The sequence below is a fragment of the Triturus cristatus genome, chromosome 6 (genome assembly GCF_964204655.1).
Source record: "Triturus cristatus chromosome 6, aTriCri1.1, whole genome shotgun sequence".
Lineage (NCBI taxonomy): Eukaryota > Metazoa > Chordata > Amphibia > Caudata > Salamandridae > Triturus > Triturus cristatus.
In genome coordinates this window covers 396,517,033-396,539,027 of record NC_140589.1, presented here as the reverse complement: position 1 = coordinate 396,539,027, position 21,995 = coordinate 396,517,033, and the positions used below count along the sequence as shown (strand labels likewise).

Below are 21,995 nucleotides of genomic sequence, written 5' to 3'. Positions count from 1 at the left end.
TCGGAGAACGACTTCCTCCAGACAGGCTTTAACTCCTAGATCGACCCCGCTCTTCCCGGAATGACGAAGACCAAGGCTGGGAAGCCTCCAAGGACTGTGACACACACACCGCCATCAACTCCAAATGACGCTCCTTGAGCGACTTAGGCTTCAGTTTCTGGAAGAAGCCGCAATCCTCTGCGTTGTGATGCTTGCCCAAACACTACATACAAATTGTATGCGGGTCCGTCACCGACATAGATCTGTTACAAGACCCACAAGGTTTGAAACCTGTAGACATAGACAAAGGCACACTATTCCACTGACAACAAAGTATCAAAGTAGGCAAAAGAAAAATCCACCCGAGGAACCGCTTCTCTGTGTCCGCAATACGGCGCAGAAAAGAAGAAATTGGTGTCTGCATGCCAGAAGGGCCTAGTATGGCTCCAGTGACGTCATAATCGGAGTCGACGTCATCCGGAAGCCGTACGACGCCGACATCGGTGCGCAGAGGTACTGCTGAAAAAATTATGGATCCAGACTGGCGCCTGGGAAGAATTCAAAAGATAAGGAATCTGCGGCTAGATGTCTCCATCAGATTTCTGCCAAACACATAGGGTAACATTGCTATTGCCACAGAATATGTAATAGCATTACCATATAGATGAGAACGTTTGTCCCATTGTCTCATGCTGGACAACGGAGGTGCGTTCTCAGTTTATCACTGGCAGTTTGTCAGTAAATAATTTCCCAACTTTTTCATTGATGCACTACTGCTTCCCATCCTGTCAGGTTCTCCCAGATTCAGACTAACACACTCTAAGCAACTCTTCCCTTATTGCTGATGCGTCTCAGAAAGCTACGAGCAGGAGTGCCATCTGCTGCAATGCACCTTCACTTCTGGTTTGGTACAAAAACGTTCATAATTGAGGTGCAGAGCCCCTCAGAATCTTGAGCCCCAGAGCATGATGCATGATTTATAGCTACACCCATTAGTGGGAGCCTTAAAGCAAATGATCCCCTGTCCCATTACACCTGTCGCAGCATTGTAACACTGGACTTGCTGCATTAGGGATATTGTCCACAAAAATGTTTTTTTGTTCCTTTTTCAGCCTCTTTCAACCTCACAGGTTATGGAACAGAAAACATAAATTTATTGTTCTAGTCTACCACCTGAAAACTCCAAACTGGGTTATAGGGGAGGATCTTTATAAAAATCACATACTATTATTTTCCGGTGGGCACAATCATTTGAAACTCAGCATGAGTGGAGAATGCGAGTTTAATTGGTCCATAGGACATTCAAAAAGCACATATCAAAATATCACATGACTATGTATACCACTTAAATACAATTAAAATAGTGACGTTTAAGCCAATAAAGCTGGGGTGAAAACATTTCATCTCATGGAAGTGAATGAAATGAAAGGCCAATGTGGCGACATTCAGTAGAAAATACCCAAAAGTCAACCCAAGTGATGCAATGGTGGGCAAAGGAGTTCCAATCATAATAATAATAATATTGTGCAATATAATTAGATAGTTGAGAAGAGCCCACCTTTTAAAATAATAAACAGGTCAGATATCCAAGTTGAGTAGCGATGGTAACAAGGCACGTGTAACTTGGTTTATATCTCCATACTTTCGTATGTCAAGACCAGAGATGGTGAATTTCAATACGGAACAGCTCCACATTAGGACACCAGGTATCCCGTCATCAATACCTAAACACCAAGATGAAAATGCACAGTGAATAAGTATTCCGCGCAGCTGAAATATGATTGCAATATCATAAAGTAGGAAATGGGTGACCCTCTGCTAAGTAGGTTGCAATATCCAATGAAAGAAAAAGGGGACCACAAGCATGAACTCTCCCCAATGTTAAATCATAAAGTAAAAAAACAAGCAAGATACCATGGAGGACTAATTTTAATGCGACACGTGTACCAAGTGTCATAGCCGTTACTAAAGCAAAACAGAAAAGCATGTCCGGTTTGCTTAGCTGCAAAGGTGCAGTGTTTTTAGGTCTCGCTGAGCCAAAGGCTCGAAGAGACATTTTGTATGTGGGATTTTCAAAGTGCTACCCACAGTCTTTTGGCTGGCCTAAACCTTGAGTGCACGATCACATGCACGTGCACAGCTGCTCCCACTCCCCCCTCCCTTCTCTATAGCTTTCTTTCACTTTAGCCACTTTGACCCTTGCATTCCCCCCTCCCTTCTCACCCAGCCCTTTGATGCTCTGCTCGATTACTTTCACTTTCGCCGCTTTGATGTTTGATTTTTATTGCCTTTGTTTATGTGACGGAGATCCATTGCATTTGGCAGAACATTTCTGGGGCCGTATTGCATGAAATACACCAGGTGGCGCTAGCGTGTTTTACAGAGCACCATACAGCATTTTGTTCTGCGTTAAAAAAAAAGACCCTTTAGGAGCGGAAAGGAGCTATCCCTTTTACTTGTATTAAAATGTATTTTTAAAGGTGTCTCAAAGGATCCTGAACATAGTTTATACTAGCATGCTCCAATACTGTCCGTATTTCACTCCTGATTGCACTGGCCTTCCAGGTCCTAAGACTCAGACTCATGATTTTACTGTTATTTCAAAACCAATCTAACATTTGTTTTGTTTTAGGGATTACCTTAGTAAAGCATACCTATGTGATCTTACTCTCCTTGGTCAGTGTTTTATTATGGATGACAAGATGTTTTCTCATTAGGACTCGCACCATAAGCCTCTTTCATTCCAAACATCTGGAAACGCATTTGTCTCTGTAACTATATAGTAATGGCTTTCAGTTACAGCTGGCGGAAATTATGCTACACACCTATTTCTTGCCTTCACCAAACGATTCTGCTTTCACTGGTGTGACCATAACTTGCCAAAATATTTTACTGATGCTTTCGGCAGTGTCTCCACTTCTGTCTGATCACTCCTCAATGGCGAAAGCACATATTCACTGCTAACTTCTTGGTTAATAAGCAAGCCCTTCATACACTGCATAATGATCTAGGAGGTGTCAAATCTATCTATTTCCCGGACCTCATTACCTCACCATCCACAAGCGCTCTGTGCAAACCTTCAGCTCTTTACTCTCTCCATCATCTTCAATAATCAGTATTCTATTGTTCATCCTTACCTGCTCATGACTTCACCCTGCTACATCTGCTCCAAGATTAACACTATAATTAGTCCACAGTGCTCAAGTCCTCACTCGCCTCAACCCTGCGCAGTTACATTATTACGATTTAACACAACATCCTCCTAACAAACGTTTCCTCTTATGAAAGTAGCTAATCCACCCTGTGCCCCCCCCTGTAACCATTTCGTCCTCCCTTCATCAAATCTTTGCCTCTTTCACCAACAGTTTCCCCTGCGTTTTCCTTCGCACTGACTGCCTGTCCTGTAATCGACTACTCAACCCTCTCCTGTGTTCGGGACCCTTCATTCCACTATCCTATCCTCTCCTCTGTTCTTGTCTATGCTCCTACTCTTAGATCGTTCTGCCTCTCCTTTGATATTGCTGGTCACCCCACACTTTTCTCAATGAGCGCACGGGGCATTAGCTGGGTACCAGCCCTTATGCTCCTCAATAAGCAGCAGCAATCGTTGCAGTTTCACCAAGGTGAGTTTAGTAAAAGTTTATTTTACTACTTTCGATAACTGGTGCCTTTCGCAAACAGAAAAGGTAATGACAATGTATGGCACATTACAAGATGGCATGTTTTAATACTAGGGCTTCTGATTATATGCATAACGTTTGATCTAGCAGGCATGATTGAACATATGGTGAGACCCTTAAATGAAGGCTTAGGGCTCAAATCACAAAGGGACTAATATGCAATAAAGTTACATGTCTCTTCACTCATGGCAGAATCTCCGCACTGCACTCACTGCAGTGCGCTGGACAGAGAGACTGCCCAGAGTGCAGAGACTCCACACTTGTACCTTTACTACACGTAAGTCCCTTTGCAAATCAGACCCTTAACCTCTACTTCTTTGTGATTTTTAAAATAAAGAGAGGGAAGCATTTATAGTAAAAATGGAAAACCTGTGTCTCTATTTACAATGCAGTTATTGGCTGTTTTTAACTTTCAAGAAAATAACACATTTGTTCTTAAACGACATCCATATCTTAAATCACACATTTTATGATTTTGACATTTGGAATTTCATGTCATACCCTTCACTTGTGCCCATTCCCGACTTCTTATACCCTTGTTATCTAGCAGTGCTTTCAACACCACAGGCCATCAAATTCTGGACGGAACGGCCCTAAACGGTTTCGCCCATACCTCTATAATCACACTCAAATGCTAACAAGCATTGGCATAGCCAATAGGTCTCGCCTTTGGGACCGTTTAAGTGTGTAGTTATCCAGCACAATATCCTTGGTGCAGTAACATTAACTGTTGCATGGCTAAACACTTATAAGGTCCCAAAAGCGAGACCTATTGGCTATGCCAATGCTTGTTATGATTATGCGGCCAAACCGTATGACAGAAAAAATTGAAAAAACACTTAAACAGTTAATAGACCAGTCCATGGTTTGCTTATAACCCGAAAATTAAAACGAAAGCTCCTCTGCATTGCCCACATTTCTGACCTAAGCGCCCTCGATACAAAGTAGCGCGCTGCCGAGAACGTAACAGACATTAATGCGCCACAATACGGGTACGATTAAAGTGAAAGACAATTTCCCTGATATCAAAGGAAGTCACCTAACGAGGACCAGACCCCGCTGTAGGCGTGCTGACCGTGCTACCAAAAACAAAATGTCACGGACACACGGAAAAGGAATGCAAACGGGGAAAAAATCAACTGTGCAAACCGTGAGAACTTGTATTCAGGGCTTTAAGTGGGATGAAAAAATTGGGGGTGGGGTCTCTCAAAGGGGCGTGGTCAATGTAATTAAGGGCGTTGTTTAATAACAGTAAGTTGAAAAATATGTGTTTAGCACAGTCTGCAGTCCGACTTGTATTTTGCTGTTCCTGTCATTGTGTCCAGATATATGATACAACAAGTCACATCATACCTTCAAGTCAGGACTATTGGCTTTGTCAATGGTTGCTAGTTGCATACAATAAATAAGCAGCAACTATGGCTGTATATAATATTGAAAAAGCTTCCACTTAAAGCCCTGATGACACCACGACAATGTTGCTGCTCCCGAGTTTAAACAGAAGGGAAATCCACAGAGAAAAGGACTCTTTAAAGGAGTTCCCTTCCCCTTACAACGCTCACCTCGCATGACTGCTGTCACTGCAGTCCGGAAAACAAGCATTTGCAATGCAAATAGGTCTCGCATTTATAAGTTAGAGCTATTGACGTTGTAAATGGCAATTTCTTTTTGACCTACATGTTTTATTTTGGAGTGAATGTATGTAGTGTGCAAAACTCCTTGGAAAGGTCCTGCACTTCATAATAAATATATTGAAAAAGACGCAGTGTGGATTGTGTCAACAATTGCTTGGCACGTACCTCATGGGTGAAGTGTCGCCACACATGCACACCGTGGTGCTTTAATAATGCGAAACTCATTAATAAAGGTAGTACTTACAGACTAACCAACGCGATCGGGGGGAGCATGTGAATCTGAATCCCGGATTCTCTTTCATTTTCTGGACTATTTGACTCACTATCCTGCGTCTTGGTTATCGCCAAAACACTGGGAGGCAATGAAGTTTGCCAACGGGGCAGGGGGGCTTCTGGGGTACATGAAAATGTATTGTCTAGTTGTCAAAGGTCGCCCGGTGCTATTAGTTAAAAGAGTGCAGATTTAATTAAGATATTAAGAGTACTTTACTCGCATCTATGAGGAAATCGACATGAACCAAACAAAATGCCAGAATGTGTGTCAGTTTTTAGACAGTACTGGTTGCTTAGTTTCATTGCATTCATTTTTGTATTTACTCTTTTACACAGCATCCAAAGTAGGTTATCTAACCCCAAAGCCCCGAGTTGTTAAATGACCCATAGAAGGGAGTCTTTTACAGTTGAGCAAATGTGTCCAAATGTAGTTTTGGTAGCGCCATGGAATGATCAGCCAATGAGGTACTCGATGAGCAGTTATTTAACTACACGTTCAAAACGTACAGTATTGTGGCTGTTTGTTTGTACCCAACCACCTCTTTGAATGTGTTTATTAACACAGAGGTTCATCTACCAGACAGTGCTCACAGAGGGGAGACTAAAGCACAGAACAAAATGTATTCATTTATCCTGAGTGTGAAGGCACCCGGAAGGCTTAGGTGCCCGCCCGGAGAGGCTAGGGATCCTAGCGCTTCTAAAGACTCTGCCATGCTCCTCTGTACCAGCAGGGCACAGCTCAGAATCTGCCACTTCTGCTAAGAATAGGTGAGGGGGATAAGGTTGGGGCATGCAGGAGTTGCCGGCAGATTTCCATGTTATTGAAAGTGATGTTTCTGACGTGAGGCAATGGAGACTGACTTTGTATGTTTGTCTTCACCAGTCTATTTTTCTACCATCTACCGGGCTCACTGTCATGTATCCATTCATCTCTCTTTGTTAAAAGGTGCGCAAGCCAATATATTAATTAGCAGGTAGAGCCAGCCGGTGAAGAGCCAAGCGTATACGAGCCAGTGGGCAAGACTTGAAAATGATCGGCATGTTAATCATACAGTAAACATGATGTAAATGTGCGATAATGTCTCTTCAGAATTAAAAAAAGTGCATTTCTTTAGCGCGTCACCTCAGTACACAAGATTATAGCACTGAATTGAGAGGAAGTTATTAAAAGTGCTTGTTTTAAGCATGAGTTAAAACACAGCCGCTTCTCCTGCCCGACAACAATGCCATTTGTGAAATAAGAGGCGTCAGTTGCCATGCATACCCCGAATGTTGCCTAGAGTCTTATTATATTTAGGGTAACATTAAAATCTAGTTCATTAAACAAGAGAAGTTTTTGTACAGCACGCATCTTCAACGCGCATATTTCAAGGTGGCAATAATAAAGATGAAAACAGAAGTGCCGGCAGGCAAGAAAACACGAACGAGAGTGGTGGGGGGAGGGGCAGGGGAGGTTGAAAAGTCACAGACTGAGGGAGGAGGCGATGGGGTGGGGAAACAGGGAAGAAAATAGTGTTAGGCGTGAAGGGGCCAATAGCCATGAAAGGATACAAATGAAGAATGAGGAGGGATTAACAAGCCTCAAATCAATCGGAAGGCAGCATTTAAGACAAAAGCCAATGGGCAGAGAGTGGGAGGAGCTTCCACGAAGCTTCCACACCACAGTATATACTGCATGCTTTGCAAAGCTATGGCAGCGCATGCGCGTTGCAACGCTACACGAGGCCTAAAAGAAAATAGTGCTAGGAGTAAAATGGCCAATACCCGTGGAAGGATACAAATGATGAATGAGGAGGGACTAACAAGCCTCAAACCAATCGGAAGGCAGCATTTAGGACAAAAGCCAATGATCAGAGAGTGGGTGGAGCTTCCACGAAGCTTCCACACTACAGTATATACTGCATGCCTCGCAAAGCGGTGGCAGTGCATTCGTGCTGCAACGCTAGGCAAGACCTAAAAAACGGACCGCCAGGGCACAAAACAGAGCCGATAGAGACCGGTTTCGAGGCCCCCTTAAAAACAACTGCCGGTGCTCAGACCCGGTGAGACCCGGCCCACTTAAATCCCTGCCTGTATTGTATCCTCATAATCATGCGCCATTAAGCAGGTGCCCCTCACCATAGCAGCGTGGCGGTACGCCCAGTCTCCGGCCGGTTAGTAATTGACTGGCCTGGGGCCAAACGGCCATATTTAAGGTCGCGAGCAACAACACAGAAGATGATTTTAAAACTCTGAAGACCGACCCTACACCGACCCACACGATTAAAGAGGCCGTAACAAATTGCATTCCGCCCAAAGGCGGAGATGGCAAAGTTGCGGCTATCAAAGTCCATCATCGCTTTGTCCGTTTGGTGTTCTAGATTAGCCCTGCTGGAGAATAATGTGAGGGAAGATACAGCATAATCTTCAAATCCGGTCCCAACAAAGAATTGGGAATATTCCTGCTAGATCATCTTATATTGATAACATCTGTATGAACATACATTACGAAATTAATACCTTGTCTCTACCAACCAAGCACCCCTGTGATGCTCTAAATTTTTGAGTGTTTGCTTGGTCAGTTTGTCTGTCCACTGATCTTTATTTGATGTGATGCAGCATATTCACCATTATCTTTTAACTTGATGCAGGTATATTTTTCATTGGTAAACACTTCCTCAAAATATTCACACCCATCGCTGGTATTCAGCACTATACATAGATTTTATCTTTTCCACTTTACTAGAGAGGTAGCCTGTCCCATATGCAGTAGGACCAAGTTTCAAGTTTATTTTATTTGCATAGTTCATTAAAATGATTGCAATACAAGAATATTTCATTTCAAGACAATCTTTTACGTATAAAAACTCCATTCTTCTAAAAACATTAAAATTCTTTTAAAAGACTGTGCTATTATTGTGCAAAAGTTACAAATCTAGTGACTAGTTTTTAGGCACCTTATATCCAGCAGTGCACATCTGGTTTATTATTCTGGATATTTGGTTTAAGTCTGTATATTCCTTAGTGTGTTAAACATTAATACATACAAAATGAGGAGTTTGTAGCTCAAGAATAAAGTTTGTTAGATCTAGACATCGAGCTACTCCTGCTCCTGTTTTTTTTCCATGTCACTGAGTTGGTTATCTGTCAATAACTCGGTTTCCGACATTTTCTTTTTCGCATATCCTCAAGAATTTTACCAAGGAACTGTTCACTTTAGGGTCACTCGGTGCAAAACATGCCAGGACAGCCTGCCTCCTGGTTTAAACTCCTCGCTGGTTGAATTTAACTTACAGCAGTTGTTTCCGTTCTTGTGAAAGTTCTTTGCAGGAGCATAGTAGGTGCAGCAGATCTTCCAGTGCTGATCCGCATAAGCGGTACCTAGGGTCTGCCTTCTCATTTAGCCAGGGTGGAAGATGCTGAATGCAGGGTAGCAGACCAAGTCTATGCTTCATAAAACTGATTTTTATATGCTTGGCATAACCCAAATTGAAGTACTTCTGAGCAGCTGGCTCGCAGTAAGTGTTCAGAGTCATTCATCCGTGAGACCTCTCTGAGAGTGAGGCTTTATCATCCAGCCACGACAGGTGTTTGACTGTTTTCCAAACTAGTTTCTTAAGCACGCCGGTACTAGTAGGTGTTTCCCAGAGTTGGTTCAATCCCAATATGTATAAGCCGTTTTTAAGATATCTCGCTGCAGGTGAGGTGGTGTAACATTCTATCTCTTTCCATAGCTGTGCATTTAATGCTCCCTGAGCGGCTTTCCGTATTTTGTCCCACGCTATGATGTATGCCCCTTGTCTCGCAATAGATTGCTTCTGTATGCCAAACTGTCTGATTTGCGGGAGTGAAGTATATTTAGGAAGCCCATATATGATTCTATACGTAGTTGTTACTGTAGAGTCAAGTAGTTTGGCATCTCTTCCTTTCTGCGCCTCTCTACCATAAGTAATTGTTGGCAGTAGCTTTGCACGAATCACCTGCGCTATAGACTGAATCGATGGACCGCTTAGTTTAGAGTTCAGAGTTTTTAAAGAGGTTGCCAGGGCAATGCCTTTATGCCTGATGCTGTTTCTCTGCGCAAGGAATTGACCGCATTTGTCTATCTTTACGCCCAGGTATTTATATTCCAAGGTGTTCTCTAGTCGGGTCTTCCCCCAGAACCATGCTGCTGGTTTTTCCCTTTTTTACTGACTGTAATAGTTCTTGTTTTGTCAAGATTTATAGTTAAACCATTTTCTTTTGAATAGTCCTGTGTAGCGTTTATAAGATGTTGAAGGCCTACTTTTGTTTGGCTGATCAGGACTATGTCGTCCGCATATAGGAGACATGGCAGTAAGACGTCTCCCAGTTTTGGAGCGTGCGAATTACAGGCATTTAATATCGGTACTAGATCAGCTATGAAAAGATTAAAAAGTGTCGGGGCTAAAACGCATCCTTGTTTAAGCCCTTTGCCCGTTGGTATCCGTCTCGACAGGAATGATCCATCACCCAACTTAATCTGAACCCAGGTGTTGGTATGCAGGTTTATCAGCAGATTTAGAAGGGATTGGGGGAGCCCCCAACTATGCAGTTTGGACCATAGTCTGTTTCGATTGAAGTGGTCAAAGTCTGCTTTATAGTCGATAAAACATAAATGCAGGGAACTCCTTGACGTTTAGGCCTTGTCAAAAAGCATTGCCATCGTTATTATATTTGTGGTTGTCCCCACTTCTTTCGCAAATCCAGTCTGATTTATTGGGATAGCGGATTTTTCTGCTGCCCATGCCTGGAGCTCTTCTAGAAGCATTCCAGCAAATAATTTTGCCTCATTGTCCATTAATGCCACTAGCCGATAGTTCTGTGGGATTGACCTATCCCCTGACTTGTGGATTGGTGCAATGATAGATCCTCTCCAGGACTGTGGCAGGATGTTTGTCGTCCTTATTTTCCTCAACAGTGGTTCTAGCGCTTCAGCCCAAAAAGTTGGCTCTTGCTTGTAGAGTACCGGTGGTATTCCATTTGGGCCGGGTGCCCCTTCCATCCTGCCCTTGCCTATTTGCCTTTTAATGATCTTGATTCGATTTGTTGGCAGGTCGTCATTTAAGACGTCTCCATCTGCTTCCCGTAGTGCCATCTGGTTGCTTCTTGCATAAGCCGTACTGGTGTTAAGACCTTCTGATATAACCAAAGTAAATTCCCCCTTTGCGCTGAACTCTATGTCTTGATGGAAATGAGACCAAAGATATTTTGTCCATACTTCCTCCAAAATATTTGAGGAAATCCGATCGTGGTTAGGATGAACAAATTGATTTATGGTTCTCAAAAACTTGCACTGTTATTTTGTTTGATGTCAGTAGTTTTGCCCAGAAATCGTTCTCTATTTCTCTGTTAGCATCCAATTTTTGTCTTTTCAATAGAGCCTTTTTCTTTCGCAGTAAGTTTAATTGTGTTATATCTTGAGGGTTACACCGTAGCTGTCTCAATGAGCGATAGATAGAATTCTTGGTCTGCTTAATTTCTTTCATAGCAGATTGTGATATAGACTTCGCTCCTCCGAATCTCTGTTGGGTTTTGGGTTTGATGTTAGTAGTAGACTGCCACGGTATCCGTAAAGTTTTCCCACTTCCTGACCTAGTCTTGTCCGGCCCTCAAGTCAAAGTGTTCTTTTGCAGTTCCCAGAATTCTACAAACTGTGGCTGTACCAAAGTTGATTCTCTTGAGGTTAATAGTGAAGTCTGATCCACAAGGAGCCCGGCACTGCTTGAACATATAGACGATTGTTCTGACCTCGATTTCTTGTGGCCGGTGATTGCTATCTCCTTTATCACCCAGTTGAAATAGGGTAATTTGATGGAACAACTCAAGGGAGACAAAAGTGTAGTCCAGTACGGTGTTCGTTCTAAATGAGCTGTGTGTTGCTATGGGGGAGGGGGGGGGGGGGATTGTCTCCTCTTGATCTGCCGTTTAGTGCTCTTAAGCTTAGATGTTCCAATTCCGCTAGGGCAGACTGTCCCGCTTTAGTTTGCTGGCATGAATATAGTTTCCCTTGCTTTGGGATATTCCAAATTGTATTTTAGAAGGACACTTTGTCGCCCACTGAGGAGCCCATTAGGTTTAAGTTTAGGTCCACTGTAACAATAAATTCAGTTGTAGGTCCTACTCCAATACATGTTTCTACAAAATTACAAATTTTTTATTAATTTGCTTTTTTCGTTTTGGTTGAATATAAACTTTTATTATTATGATGTTGGTGTCCATTGCTTGTGTTGATTCCGAAGAGAATACATTTACAGATAGAGCTGCTGGTGATGTAGGACCAAATTCACGAGCGCTAAGATTGATTGTACATGCAACGTATACGACCAGGCCCCCCTGAAGGTGACCATATTTTGCCCCTGCTAGTGCATTTGTGTAGAAACGAAGGAATCCTTGCATATGGAGGGGATCAGTCAGCCAGGTCTCTTGTAGAGCCACAAAATTAAAAGCCCTGATATAGTTGATGAAGTCCAGATCCAACAGTTTATTTGCCAGACCCTTTTGTGTCTGGCTTTTTGAGTATTCCAGAAAATCGTCAATCTTTTTTATTCTTGAGATCCATCTTATATCAGAATCCCAATTCGGCAATCTAGTGGAGTCACGATAGGTTTCAGATTCTGCTGAAATCACTTCCCCATTTGTTTTGCTTCGCCCCATGGCTCCTTTCAATACCGATACAGTGGTCCTGTTTTCGGACACCTCGTTTTCTCCTGTGTGCTTTGGCCTTAACAGGTCGGGATATCCTGGCTTAATATATGGGGTAATAGTTATCCCCCAGCTCTTGAAAATGTCACTTTCTTGATGTATTCTTTGTGCAATAGTAGATGAACTCCATGTTGCTCTCGTTTTTTCTCCTGCCATGGAGTCCTTGCATTTGATGACTTCAATCGAGTCTAGGTCAGTTGTCTTGATCTCAGTCAAGGATGGAATGTGGGATAGCAGACGCAGTATGTTGCCTCGGTTCATGATGTCATACCTACCCTTAGAAGTGTATTCTGGTATAAACCAAAGGGCGCTTGTTTCCTCCCAATTTATTCCTTTGGGGACAGTTTCTTGCTTAGTAATTTGAACGGCAGCATTATTCTGACATTCTCCTGTCTCCCTCAGGTTCCCTTCAATTGTTGTCAATTGCACCTTTTGTTCAGTTTCCGTCAATTGGCCTGCAAGATCTCTCTGATTTAATTCCACACTGATGCAGTTAGGCTCGGTGAGTACCACAAGATGCTGTCCCTGACGGTGCTCTGTATTTGTAGAGGTAGAAGTTTGTGTGTCTGTCGTAACGTCATTACGAAATTGGCTGGTGCTAGTATTCTCCATTTCCCTGTGGATCATGACCTTATTGAAGTGATGGCTCCTCTTTGTGATCTCTAATGCCATACGTTTAATATCCTGATTGTCCAAATTCACCTTGCTTCCCCCAGAGACTTGACCATTTGTATTTGGATTTTGCGGAATTCCAGATGGCATGTCATCCTGGTTATAGTCTGGTAACTGAGTTCTCGTCATAGTTTCTGCTTTAGAATTTTTGAAACAATTTAAACTGCTGTTCCTTTCCGAAGATGGCTGTGTGGAGTCTGTATCCTCTGCCTCTCCTAGTTGTTCCGTCGTTATAGCTTCTAGGATCCTGATTGGAGACTTTTGACTTAATCCCGCCTTTATTTTAATGCCTTTTGTTTTGGTTATTTATGGTATTGATGGATTTTGTTGGTTAAATCTCTTTTTCGGTTGTTGTTGCCCCAAAGAGGCGCATAAATCCAGTCTTGTCACAGATTTGTTTTTGGTTCCGACCTTTTCGTTTTTGTGCAGTCTTTGTTTTGCATTCATTTTGTTTTCCCCTTTCTCCTGTCCCGAAGTATCCAGCGCTTTATTTACTGTGGAAGTTTTTTGACTGTTCATATTTTTTCCATTGTTTTGTATTTGTTTGGTCATGGTGGGTCGGTTCTCACCCTTGGTGATTTCGTGTGGGTGGGCTGTCATGTCTTTATAATTTCCGTTTAAGGACTGTTCCACTGTCAACTCAGAACGGCTGTTTGAGCATTTTTTAATTTGTATGCATAGGTCACTCACCATTGTCGGGAGAGTGGCTAGTTTGTCTACAATCGGGCTACATCCACAGTTTTGACTATTGGCTAAGGCATAGTCCTGGATGTTTTGCAGAGAGGTGTTCAGCGTGCCTAGCTCACTGTCAATTGCAACCACAAACACTGCAAAAGTGTTCATTAAGGTTAGTTGGGTGTCCATTTTGTCAGATTGATATTGCAGGGACTCTACCATGAGTTGCACTGTTTTTAGCAGACTTGCCCAGGCTTTCCCATTATCTGATTGATGTGTGGACGCGCTCTTTAGACATCCAGGTACATTTGTTTTTGCTTGCGGCCCCTCCTCTCCATTCTGGGCCATATGTCCCACTTGCCCCTCTGCTTTTAAGTCTGCTGGGGTGTTGTTCCTGCCATTATCCTGGGAGTAGGTTTCAAGGAGCCCCTCCCATTATTCCTTGTCTAGGCATGAAAGGTTGTCCAGATTTTCACTATCATCCAGTTTACTGAGGTGGGATATTGCGAGATTATGTTGAGTTGGTGATGTAACAAACAGTTTTTTGTGCTCAAAGACCGGGATTTCGTTTTGGATTTCGGGTGCACCCGCTGTTTTTGTTTTCTCTATTTCATTGGCAGGTATGCATGTTCTTTCCTTTGGCTAGCTCATAAATGCTTAATGCCTCTATTGTAACACAATTACCTCCTTCAGCTTTGTATCGTAATTTGCTCTTAGGAGAAGGAGCGTTTGAAATGATTGTTGCTTTGAAGTTGTAAATCCCTTTTTCTTCAGTAGTGGCTTCCCGTTCATCCCTGATGTTTATCTTTGTATTCATCTCCCGTGTTAATTCCATAACTTCTTCCTCGGGTTTGTTTCCCGGGGTCTGAGGCATCCTGGGGGCTGAGACAGCTTGACACTGTAAGATTGTTGGTTGGTTTATTGGTAAAATGACTGGACTGATTAGACCAGAAGTCTCCGCCCTGCTGGTTTGATTTAGGTTTCCTTCACCCTCTCCGCTTTCCAGTAGGTGTAGGGGCTGTAGGGGAGTCAGAAGGCCCATTGTGGGTGTAGGGCCTGAGAGAAGAGTGTCACCAGCGTTTTTTAGGAAGCAGAAATTCGTATCTATTTTAGGCTGAAAAAGCGCATGCTTTAAAATTTTATTTCCTGGAGTTTTGTTTGTTATGTTGTTTATATTGTTTGGCCTTTTAGTGTCTGGGGTTAATTCAAATATGGCGTCAGGTTTCTGTGTAGCAGGTCTGGTTTTTGCCTGCGGTTCGCCCACGGTGCCAGCAGATGTTTTCAGCTTCCTTTTCCGCTTGCTGGTGTTATTTGTAGATGTAGGTCCTCCACGCTCACATCCTGACCTCATACTTTGCAGTACTATGCTGCGACTGGGATATTTGGTTTTACCGTTTTATTGCTTTACTGTTTTTTGACTTACAGTGACTTCGAGGTGACTTTGCAGTTTTCTCACACCCCTTATCTTTATTGTTTGCGCGGTAACTCCCAGTTCCTGGTTCTAATGCTGTTTTCGAGCTGGGCTGAGCTGAGTTGAATTGAGTTATGCTAAGTTGAGCTGAGCTAAGCTGAGCTGGGCAGGACTGGGCAGGGGTCGTTGGTGAATCCAGACTCCGCTCTGCTCAAGTGCTCAAGTGCTCAGAAACTGGTTTTCCTTGCCTCGCATGTTATGTCCTCTGGTCCCCCCCCCCCCAGCCAGAATGATATGCCGAGCCAGCAGTTCCAGCAGTCCCAGCGATGACCAAACACCCCTCCAAACACCTGCAGGCAGGGCAAGGCAGGCAAGGACTAGGAGGACTAGGAGCAAAGCACAAAAAGGAGGGGTCTGCCACCCGCCAGAGGCTGTGAGAGATGGCCTCAGCTGCCTCAGCTACTTTAACTTGCAGCAGTGACTCGGCAATGACTCTCCTCCCCCCGCCTGCTACGGATTGCTCCTGTACGTAGAACACAGCGCTAGATTTGCGCAGATTTTGCGGTCGTGGCTGCACCACGCCACCTGGTGTGCCTGACCGCCGGGGGCTCGCTACTTCCAATGTAGCCGCACCTGATCTGGCTCGCGGTCCGCGACTTCGAATGCTGCGGTTCGGGGGGTTCACAGCGGGCTCGCAGGATCACAGATCACGGACCCCCGACCAGCTGCCGGCTCCGGCTCCCGGTACAGTACAGTCGCGGGCTCGCTGTCTTCCTGCACGCACACACATGCAGCTCGCTCCGGTCGCGGACTCGCAGCTCGCTCCGGTCTCTCGCAAGACCTGGAATCCACCACCAAGAACTGGACCCTCACGTGCAGTAGGACCAATTATAAACAAGAACAATCACGTAAACATCTACAAGGTGGCTTAATCCACAACACCTGACAAAGAGGAATAGATTAAAAACTTTGTCACTATCCCTATTAAAAAAAAAAACATATCTACCAATCGATCATTACCTTGTCACCAATGTTGTTCTCTCATCTTACATTTGATCAGTGACATCACAAGATGCCCTTTCTGAGCTTCACTTATGCTCTTCCAATTTCAAAATCCAGGGCACAACTTTACATGACTTGCAGAAAACGTTTTGTAAGAAATTGAGTTATAAGTTGAGGGGTTAAGTACTAATCTCAAGTAATAATCACAATCCTGGATAGGGCAAAACACTAAATTAACCAAATAAACCAGATAAAGACAGTCTGGCTGGATAGGCAAAAGAAGGGGTCAGGCCTGAGTGTTAGCTATGTCCACTTGCGTCAGGGAAGGCCTCTTAAGTTAATGAAGTGTTTGAGTCCAGCCCAAAGGTCATCCTGTCAAGGTCACAAAACCTCGCCACACCCAAGGCCTTTTGTCCCTTTTCTGGGAGCAAGTTCACACCTCATTCATGCCTATTGAAATGCTAAGTACTAGCTGGCAGGAGTTGGAGAACAAAATACAGATTTAGCTTCCAGGGCTTCAGGTAACTTTTAAAAAGCCACCTTTCCAAAATATGTATACAAATCCAACTTCGCCAGTAATAAATATTTCAGAAGATCAACAAATACATTTGTAGCAGTTTCCTAGGCACAGATAACATTTATTCAAAATTAAAATTTTATCCCAGTGCTTTCCTATGGAACAGCTGACCCTGCTACATTGAAAATAGCTTGTAGGGCTTCTTTATTGTAAGGACATGTTTAACATTAAACTTCTACATGTGTGACTTTTAAAAACCATGCATCCGCCCTCGTGGGCAATAAGGCCTACTTAGAGGTGATTTATTAATATTTTAAAGGAAGGTTTAAGCTTGTCTAAAAGGGGTTATTATGACAGGTCAAACTTAAAGTTAAAAACTGCACAGCCAGGCTACTGGTACTGGTAGAAGGCCTGAAATAATTGTTACATTGTCACAGTAGTGGATGGCACTGGAGTTCACTTATGACATGGGTACACCTGTGTGCCAGATACTAAGAACTTATACATACATAAACAATTCCAATCAGGTGTATAACAAACTGAAGGGCTTGTGCCTCTCCTCTCAACATGAAGAGAATTGGTTAGCAGGGGTAAAAAGCACAGTGTTCAATAGCTGGAAAAAATAGGATTCAGCAAAAGGGAAAAACTTCTAGGGTGACCATGCAGAAAGAGCAAAACTCAGCTGCGTTCGCTCATCTTGCACCCTGACAGTAAATGGGGACTAGACTTTACAGGAGGCTACTTCCTTCACAAAAAAGTGTACTATTTTCACCTGCAGATCTTTTGCCCATTCTTCTCTCCCTTCTTGATAGGGATGCCATAGCTTATCCCTTATCCTATAGCAAACTCCATTTTGCCTGTGCGACCTTACAGTCCAGTTGATTTCCTTGCCAAACGAGGTGTCACAGCCAGTTTGTGGTCAGGGCACAGAACAAATTCTACACCTCACACATTCTCTAAAGTGCACCATTAACAACTGCTACATGTTTAAGATGTGTTTTTATGCACACACTTTGTGCAACTGATTTAGAAGAATACAACTTGAAAGACTCAAATTACTCACATAAAACACCAAATCACATCTCATTTATATTTCTTATATTGCTCATTTCACACACAAAATTCTCAAAACTCACACAGCTTCTTTGGTTATGTATTCCTCAAGTCAGTGCATACCCAGAGACTGACAAGTAGAACAGCACTAGGAGAGGTGTACACTCTTAGAAGATATGCATCTCATTGCAAGTCTACCCAATAAATGACATCTTTCGTCTCCGCAATATCGATGACATGCATCAGACAAGCTGAAGAAGACCTTTTGGTCTATCAAGATTCAGAACCAGAGAAGTAACAACACACAGCAGTTCATGAAATCAAGATCAATGAGAAGCAGTGTTCAGACTGAAAAAGATGGTCTTACTAAACTGTTTTTTAAACGGACGTTATGGGGTGAAAATCCCCTTTTCTGGTAGATCGACACCACTATCAATGTGATGACATTTGAATAATTTACTGAAATACATGGAGAAATTCCTACTACATACAACCAGAGGTGTGGAATTTAATCAAACATCTACTTGTCCATGGGGCAGGTTGCTTCATAAATCTACTTGTCCTGTAACAAAATCCACTTGTCCCTTTGAGGCCATGTAGTGTGGCAACAAATTATGGCTGCAATCTCATTATATAAGAGCTCTAATATTGCCTCTCTAATTATGCCAGGGCTCATACTAAAGTAGTGTTTGAATACTTGCAATCCCCTTATGTTGCCGCGTTTCCGCAGAGCTACATACTGGGGTAGAAGGTAGTGGTAAGCAAATGTTTCAGGTTTAGAATGCCATTTTGAGTCTGTGTAAACCTGCTAAATTGCATATTTAAAGCATTTTCAACAACTCTTCTCTAATCTTTTCCCATACTGAGCAATGTTGGAAATTTACTCCTGACAATGGCAGACGTAAAGCTTCTTCCAGTTGGGAAAAAAGTGGTTGGAGGGAAAGTGAACTTGTAAACACTCACTACACATGCAGATTTGCTCATGCTAAAATGCATTTCACAAATATTTTCTAGGAGTACTATTTCTGGTCCTACTTCTGTAAATTCATACGAATTCACAAAAGCTGTATAGCTGCACTTAATGCTAGGACATACACCATGGGTATACTTTTGAGACTTGCTTTAATAACTGGGCCCTTAATTTGGTCTGGCATTGACCATGGCCTTTTGCGTTTATTAAAATTCTGTCTCTCTCTCTCTCTCTCTCTCTCTGTATCGGCTTGCTTCACTGTAAGTGACAGCATTCTGCTCTTTCACAGGGAGCATATCAGCACACAAAGTTTTGTTCACTGCCAGTAACTACTGTGGCAGTGTGTGTTTTTTCAGACCAAAAACTATTTTTGCTTTTGCAAATGTTTGTGATGCCAAAACAATTCACGCCTTGACAAAACTAAAAATGGGACCACAGATTTCAGACCTACTGGCTTTGCCAATGCTGGTTTATTTTTGTTTACCATATTCTTGTTGAAACTGGTTACACTGATTTTCCAATATGAATATTTTTGTGAAATACTAGCGTGCATCAACACAAGTTACTAAATGATGCTGCAAAGAAATGGTACCTGAAATGTTCCTACTTTCATTTTTTTATGAACATTCTATTTTGAAAGCAAAGAATCATCAATATTGCTTTCAAGCTTCTGCAAATATTTGCATCAAATCAGAGAACATTCTGGGAGCATTATATATAGCCTCATATTGCTAATCTTTGAAAATGTGTGTACACATTTTATACTGGAACCAGTGTCAATAGTGCAGTCAGAGCGTACAACATTTACTTAGAGTGCTCACCCTAATAATTAAGGCTTTCGAGTAATGAACCATAAATACAAGTTTGAACAGCATTAACATATGGACAAAAATATCACCTCAACTGCAGACAGTGCCCTTCCCTGATCCATAATGCGGTACTACAAACTGGCAGCCAACGGGTTTTTGCTGTAGGGGGGTTGGGCCTACTTGTCGCAAGGACAAAATACACATGAAAACTTATTGTCCTTGACCCCAAACAATATGTCCTGGGCGTCGGGCTATAGGAATTCCACATCCCTTAAACAACGGATGAATGGATTCCAGTGATTCCAAGAAGATTCTTCTTTGCAGTAGATATTTTCGAGCTAACACTATCTTGTGAAGGCCATCTTAGTGAGTTTGATTTATACAACATTGAAGCTGCTCCTAACCCAAATTATAACTTTCAGGTCTGCCATCAAAATATGATTTACTTTTTATTTAAGAGTTTCATATAGCGCTGGCAAGACCCAAGGGTCTCAGGGCCCTTTACAGCAATAACATGTTCATAGCAGATAGCTAATAGATCAGGACAGCTGTGTTGAGAATCACATCAAATCAAATGTTGACCTAGAGGGAGAAAAAAAACAACATAGAAGTGGTACAAAGAGAACAGGGAATAGAGATTCTACCTTGTTGGGCGATTGTTGGCCTGGAGCCAGAAATGCCGGTTGAGGAGGAGATCCTTTCGCTGTTTCTTGAAGCTCAAGAAGGAGGTGGTCGTCCTGATGTGTACTTGTATGGAGCTCCAGATTTTAAGGACATTTCTCGAGAAGAAGCGTGCCAATGTTCTTTGTGTGTGAGTTTTAGGTGGAATGAGGAGCAGGACATTTGAGCTTCTCAGATACACTGTCTCATTGTCAGGATTACACAGTAAGGGTAACTAGATGAAGGGAAACTCTTTTCAAATGCCTTTCAAGGCCTAAGAAAACTAAAATACTGACAGATAGGTTTGCATATTGATGTCAGAGAAAACAGAGACACAACATTTCTAAGGAATCCCCTTCAACACCCCAAAAAAAGATAGTCTCTTTTAACAAGACATAATAAAACTGGTTGAAAGGCCAGCTATACAAGTTCCTGGATTGTTATTTTGTCCAAGAGGTGATCAGTTCAGTATATCCTGGTCCTTGTGCCATGACTCAGCAGCGGAATGAAGCAGTTTCATTCTAAGTGTGACCTCAATAAGGGCTATTACCATCTAATGATGGAAAAATCATCTCACTACATCACCACTTTTGTCACCCACGTAAGTCTATTCATGTAAAAATGTCTCTGTTTTGGGGTTATCATCCCCTACAGAGGTTTCCTCAGAGAAAACAAGAAAAATAATTAGAGGCATTCCGAATTGCCTGACACAGTGAGAACATTACAGTATTTGGGAAAACAAAGCAAGAATGCAACATCCTTGTCAAAGTCTGAAGTGGCCTAAACAAGATTATTTCACACTAAATTAGAACAAACATCTTCAAATCATCCTTTAATTTCTAGTTACATCTACTGACAAGAAGATTATGTCCTGGTTCTAATAAAACAGAAGCCGCACCATGGACTTCTGCTCATGATAATGTATCATCTCTTGATTCTTAGGAATGACTTGGTGCTGTGCGAGACGTATTCAATGTCTCCATTAGTGCTCCCCGACAGACCTCATCCGGAAAGGCCAATCATTGCTTGTATCAAGTTCATCCTTCTTTTGAAGCAATAAGATGATCTTCATTGAAGCAAGCAACATGGCATACTTTGACGCAGCTCTGTACACTGAAGTGGTTGTGGGTGCAAGTCCTGCTGGCATTGTGCCATAATGGCTTAGTGTTAGGCCTGGCACCTTGGCATGAGTCTCCCTTCCACTTTTTGTCGCTGTGCCTCATGTGTTTTGCTGGTGTTAGCTGCTCAGAGCACTGTGCCACTGCCAAGCAGTGCCACAGTGCAAGTGCTCCCTATTTAAAATGAATATGTTGGTTGGATTCCATGATTGGCTTATTTGGTTTACTGTCAGACCCCAGTAAAGTGCACCAGGAGTGCCCAGGGCTTGTACATACAAATGCTGCTGGTGGGATTGCAGCACTGGTTGTGCCACCCACAGAAGCGGCCTAGTAAAATGTGTCTAAGGTCTGCCATTGCAGAACCTGCGTGCAGTCTGGTACTGTCATGCTGACTGGGCAAGTGCACCCACTTCCCAGTCCCTAAACCTTCCCTTAACTTCATATTAGTCACCCCTATGGTAGGCCCAAGGGCAGGGTGCATTGTAAGCATAAGGTAGGACAAGCCCTGATGTGTGTGGCATGTCCTAATAATGAATGACAGCCATTTTCGTTTTTCACTATTGTAAGGCTACCTGTTCTCCATAGGCCAGAATGGGCTGTTAGAATTGTCACATCCTATGATCCTAACAGACCCAGGGAACATGGTAGAAATTAGAGTTTAGTATGCCTGAACTCAGAATAATGAAATACATCTTTTAGTAAAGTTTATTTTAATATTCTGTGTCTGCAAATACCACTTTTAGAAAGTTGGTATTTGCTTGCCTAACCATTTCAGCCCGCCTCTGCTATGATGTGTATCTGCCTGTCTGGTTTGTGTGAGTGACAGGGCTGGGGAAACCC

At 42.8% G+C, this 21,995-nt stretch overlaps 1 protein-coding gene across 5 annotated transcripts in view; it reads right to left on the bottom strand.

Moving 5' to 3' along the window:
- The window catches only part of FBXO25 (F-box protein 25), a 491,440-nt gene that overhangs the window by 401,264 nt on the left and 68,181 nt on the right, over positions 1-21,995 (bottom strand). Inside the window, exon 2 of one of the 5 annotated variants that reach the window (XM_085610798.1) lies at positions 1,538-1,703. The exons of the other annotated variants lie outside the window; for them this stretch is intronic. The gene's annotated coding sequence lies outside the window, so the exon portion shown is untranslated. The remainder of the gene's footprint in view (positions 1-1,537; positions 1,704-21,995) is intronic. 5 annotated transcript variants of the gene reach the window in all.